Below are 6,091 nucleotides of genomic sequence, written 5' to 3'. Positions count from 1 at the left end.
ATCAAATCTAGGACTGTTAAAGTTAATGCATCAATACGCATTAACAACATTTTTTTATTTATTTATTTATTTTCGTTTTAGTGCGCAATTAACATTGTGTTATTATGATCTTGGCCATAGATCGTCTATGATCTATGATCTGTCTATGGTCTGGCTCAACTCTAGTTGGGGGATTCAGGAAATGATCAAAGCAGCAGTAATGCTGTGAAAGGCAAGCAGAATCTGAAGTGCAGTTGTCATAAATAACCCTGTGGAGGGCAGTATTTCACAGAAATCCATGTGTGCACCTACACTCACCGGCCATTTTATTAGGTATACCTTGCTTGTTAAAGGTTGGACCCACTCTTGCCTTCAGAACTGCCGCAATTTTTCGTGGCGTACTTTCAACAAGGTCTTGGAAACATTCCACAGAGATTTTGGTCCATATTGGCATGATAGCATCAGGTAGTTGCTGCAGATTTGTCGGCTGCACATCTATGATGAAAATCTCAAGTTCCATCACATCCCAACGGTGCTCTGTCGGTCTATTGTATTGAGATGTGGGGACTGTGGAGGCCATTGGAGTACAGTGAACTCACTGTCATGTTCAGGAAACCAGTTTGAGGTGATATGAGCTTTGTGACATGGCGCATTATCCTGCTGGAAGTAGCCGTCAGAAGATGGTACACTGTGGTCATAAAGGGATGGACATGGTCACCAACAATACTCAGGTAGGCTGTGGCATTTAAACCATGCTTAATTTGTACTAAGGGGCACAAAGTGTGCCAAGAAAATATCCCCCACACCATTACACCACCACCACCAGCCTGAACCGTTGATACAAGGCAGGGTGGATATTTTCTCTTTTTAGGACCATGCTCTGTAAACCCTAGAGATGGCTCTGCGTGTAAATCCCAGTAGATTAGCAGTTTTTGAAATACTCAGACCCTGTCCGGCACCAACAACCATACCACATTCAAAGTCACTTAAATCCTCTTTCATCCCCATTCTGATGCTCGGTTTGAACTTTCGCAAGTTGTCTTCATCACTTCTACATGCCTAAATGCATTGTAATGCAGCCATGTGACTGGCTGATTAGCTATTTGTGTTAACAAGCAATTGAACAGGTGTACCTAATAAAGTGGCAAGTGAGTGTATGTGAGAACTGAGTAAAGAACTAAGCAAAGGGTTTTCCAAGCAGCTGAAATGTTGATATGAGAGATAAAAAGAAATGTGAATAATATTACTAAGACCATGGCGGATGGTTGGTCTCGAGATCTGTTGGGAACTGATTATTATAAAGACCTGCGGATCAGGCTTTATAGGGCTGATAGAGAGAAGAACAGAAACGTCGTCATACACGTTTATACCGTACAAATGGCTCTGATTAGTTTAAGGACTATCCAATTGCGTGCATTTATTCTTTTCTCTATATCCGTTGAAACACGTCCCATAATGAAAGTGCATGTTACCAGACTCTGTGCCTGGAACCTTCCAGGTGTATTCAAAAGCGTGACTAATATTTTCCAAATGATTTAGATAAAGTTGGAAAGGCCTCTCTGGGGGGATATAATTCCTAACCAGTGCAGTTGCAGGTTAAAAAATAGGTTTTGATTGCCACTTCCGGGAAGGAAGAAGCCAGTGGGAGAAAGCGCATCTCCATAATTCATTGCCTATCGACCCATGCTCATGTCAGCCAACAGCGTTCCATCGTCCCCTGTCTAAACAGCAATATCTGGTCTGGCACCCACACTGAAGTAAAATGTGTGAAACTTATGCAAAAAAAAAAAAAAAAAAATAGATTTTCGATTTTGGATTCAATCCCGTGTGCAGTATAGGATTCAATGCTCACCATATGAAAGCTTGTGGGAGGTAGGGTGCAATACATAAGGATTTAAGAAAAAAAATATGCAGGACTATTCATGCTTGTATATTTAAAAGACTTCCAACAACCTGACAGAAACTAAGCTCTGCAGTTTAATTTGAGATAAAATATAATTAGTAAAATGTCTTAACGGGCCTAAAACAATGTCAGTGACAACAAAATGCATTCTACTATGGCTTGTAAAACATATGTGATATATGCAGGTAATTTGACTTGTAGATTTATCAGTATACCACTTCCTGCCTTCTCTTGATTTTCCATCCGTGAATTAGTGACTATTAAAGATAATGCAGATGAGTTGAGGGTATCATAAATATCTCTAATTGAAATATTGATCAGTGTGTGACCAAGCAACCATCCCGTTCTCCGCAGTGTGTTCTCCAATTCTTTCTCCTGTGCACCACACTGTACCCATCGATTCCCCGTGAAGGACGAGGAGAGGTCGTATATTCGGTAATTACGAGCAGTGGATCGCTAAGCTGTAAATAACATCGGCGTCATTAGTACGTGTCTGAGCAATTAAGAAAAGCGCCTCTCTGTAATCACAGGTGGAGAAGGCAGAATGCGTAGGCAGCGTCTCATCTCAGACGTGAGGGTTTGTACAACCAGATCAGAACATCTGAATGACTTCTTTCCTCATGTCTGATTTCCAGTACGTGTATTGGTTATAATTGAAACTATTCCGCATATTAAAATCTGAAATCCTCCAGGCATCTTCTTTGCTGAAAACAGCTGAAAGTTTTTTTTTTCGTTGCACTGCTCCTCTTCGCCTTCCTCTGCTGTGCATTTCATTTGTTTAATGACAACAAGACTTTTGCTACATTATAACTGAGAACTTTTCTTAGCATTAATAGAAAGGATGATGTTTAAATTCACAGAGGATCCCTATCAAAGACTATGAGCTTTGGTAAGGTCCACAGAAACGATGGTCATTTTTTTTTCGACTGTTAAAATTTGTGGCAGATCTGTGTGAGCGCGTTTCTGCAAAATCTGTTTAAATTCGCTGTTTTATTCTCATAGAGAAAAGTGTGTGACACATTGCATGGCGACTTGAAAAACATTTTATTTATGTTGAAAACACAAGCTGCCACACACACAAACACACACACACACACACACACACACACACACACACACACACTAGCTCCACTTGAACACCTCTGCAGTAATTTCAAGCTGAAGCAGTGTTACTTGTGCGCTTAGGAGCAGTGAGTAAGAGAGGTGCTCCTCTGGCATTACACGTTGTTCTCTGCCTGTCCGTAACGGTGATCCACCAACGGAGATACTCGTACCATACTCAGAAACAAGCCAGGAGAGTGAGCGCTATCCACACATACTCTAGGTGCTGCAGGGTGAAGCCTCATGCTGGCTGTGTGATCCAACAGGCTGCCGGTGTGGTTAGTGAATGCAAGGGAGTGGACTGACTGTTGTGAGGTGGTCCAGCTCGAGCCTTTGAATGATTGAAGATGTCAGGGTGGCTTTATTCTTTGAGGATTCAGATTCATGTTTGCTTTCTTGTTTTATAGCAGACAAGGGCACAGGGGAAAGTGAGGCAGTGCACAATCTGTACACTGGGAGGCTTGTTGCCATGGCATTTTACAAATCAAAAGTCAGTGGTAAGCTGGTTATATACTGTACATGCAAGTAAAGATTCTGAGAATAGCATTGAACAGTGCAACAAAGGTGTATCATAGTGTACAGGCCTAGTGTAGCCTGAGAGCCCTCCTGCTGTGAAATCGGATGAATATCGTGCATACCTCTGACAGATAGTGAGGGTGGGCAGATGGCTGCGACATAGGTGTGAAGTGGTTGGTTGAGAGGTGGGCTCAGCCAGGAGCGGATGTCAGGTTGTTCAGATGGTGGGCTCTCCAGCTGGTGCGTGATCCTTTGACCAGAGAGAACATCCACCTGATATCCAGTATGGCAAACCTACGTTGGACCATTTGACAGCAAACCCGGTGACCCATAAATTCCCAGTGTTTACAGGCTGACCATACCTCAGGGAAAGGATTTTCATAGCTTACAAATGAAACTAAATACTGAAGTACTTGCTGAAATATGTTGTGGCAACGTAACTGCTGGCTTGATTATTGTTGAAGCAGTAAATATATCAAGTTGACCTCGCCAGAAAAACAACCACTGTTTATGGGGTTTAAAACCACAAATGTGGATATATTCAACCTCCTGCAAGCATGTGAATTCCCTGCACCCAGCAGGCCAGGGCTTATCAACCTAGTAGCCAAGAAAATGGAGGAGAGGCTGAGTGGACTCTGATAAGCTCTCACTGAGCCCTGGATGTGAAGACTTCAGGTAAATGCTGAATCGAAATCAAAGCTCCCCCACCCTTACAATTTTACACAATCTCTACACATATGAAAAATTATCTGAGCTAGCCACTCTAAGACCTGGATACTGTGCTCCTGCAGCCAAGTTCTAGTGGTCCTGGATGTGTGGTGAGGGGCATTATCTTGTTGAAACATCCAGTTTTGACTTCGATGGAACAGTGTACGTGCAGAAGGGAGCATGTGGGTTTGGAGAATGGCACAATATTTGTCAGAGTTCAATGTGCCATCACAGACAGTGAGATGACCAACATCAGCTGTACTCATGCATTCCCAAGCTATGATACTGCCTACACCATGCTTGACGGTAGGTACTCTATATGCTGGAGATAATCCTTCACCTGGGCTTCGGCGTACCCTCACATCAGCAGGAGGAAGATAAAGCTGGAAACTGGACTCATCTGACCACAGAATCTTCTTCCAACTCCTGACTGTCCAGTTCTTGTATACTTGGGCCCAATGACGCTGGTCTAACCTCTGTCTCTCATTGACCAGACGATTCTTAACAGCCTTGTAGGACCTTAAATCATAAAGTCTACCATGTACAATGCGGGTGGAGCACTGGACATCAGTTTGGTTTGACCTCTGCTGTTAGAGCTCCTGTGATTTTCCAGTTTTCCTTGCGGCCATTTCGTGCTGAAGAAACCTTTGGATACCCAGATCTTGCTTTGTCTTCCAAGCTGTTGATTCATCTGTATTTCTGCAGAGTGGATCCAACTGCTAAAGGACTGCATCTGCACTTTCTGGCTGAGAATCTGTATCTTCAGGCATGTGTTCTGCGTTAGGTTCCGTCTTTTAGTCATTTTTGTCCGTGAAGAACTTTCGAATGTACTGACTGTATACAGACTTGAAGCACGGCAACAGAACAATGTGTCTTTTAATAAAAAGCATGGCTTTCATTAATGAAATACTGGTACCAGAATAATCCAATACTCAAAATCTCTTATGTATTTTTATGGAACCAATCAATTTTAAGTTTTTAATGTTTTTTTTATGATTTGTTTAGTGTTTTGTCTGTACTAAAAGAAATTGCAATTGAAGACCTAAGAGTGATTCTTAATGCAATATTTCACAAACGCATGGGGTGTCCAGGAACTTTTTTCCACCACTATATACATATTTAAGGTTTGACAGCAATGACATCATCGGGTGACGGCAAAAATCTAAGTGGTTAAGATGGAAGGAAACTCTCATCGTTGGCGTATTGGAGAAACTGTGAACAAGGGTATATTTTCCCCCTGTTTCTGTAACCAGTCATATTTTTGTTAGATGGGCTGGATGGCATCCAGTTTTGGATCCAATTTAAAACCACTTTGCTCGATGTAAATAAACACATTGAGCCTCAATTCACTGCAAACCACAACTATGCATTAATCTGCCAGTGCCTAAACAGAATCATAAAGATAAATGCTTAATAAGACTTAAGTATCTTAGTGGAATCTTCAGACTGCTGTTTTCATTTAATTTATGACTTGCCAAGTATTTAACAAAACGTTATCTTTAGGTCAATAGAAATAATTATCTGGATGCAGTTGTGTTTCATTCAAAATTAGTTTTTCTCTGCAAACTGGTTGTTCATCAGTCATAAAAGCATATGATCTAAACGCCGTCTTCCAGCCTACGTCAAATTTTGGTCGCATCCTTCATTTACAGCGGGAATCACATTCTCATTTGTACATTTCAGATATTTTAGTGCATCAGCTGCGCAGTACTAAAAATGTGTTCGTCTCAGAAAATATTCTTTCGCCTTCGAAAATTAAAATGCGGGGTTGGAGATCAGTGCTGCAGATTTGAAGCAGCACTGCTTTGACACGACTCACCGAACGTGCACCGCGTGTGTCTCGAGGAGTCTTTATATCCAGGAAGTCAGATCGGGGAACATTGC

The sequence above is a fragment of the Mugil cephalus genome, chromosome 19, assembly GCF_022458985.1.
Source record: "Mugil cephalus isolate CIBA_MC_2020 chromosome 19, CIBA_Mcephalus_1.1, whole genome shotgun sequence".
Lineage (NCBI taxonomy): Eukaryota > Metazoa > Chordata > Actinopteri > Mugiliformes > Mugilidae > Mugil > Mugil cephalus.
The sequence above is the reverse complement of the archived record's forward strand: the minus strand, read 5'-3'. Positions refer to the sequence as shown.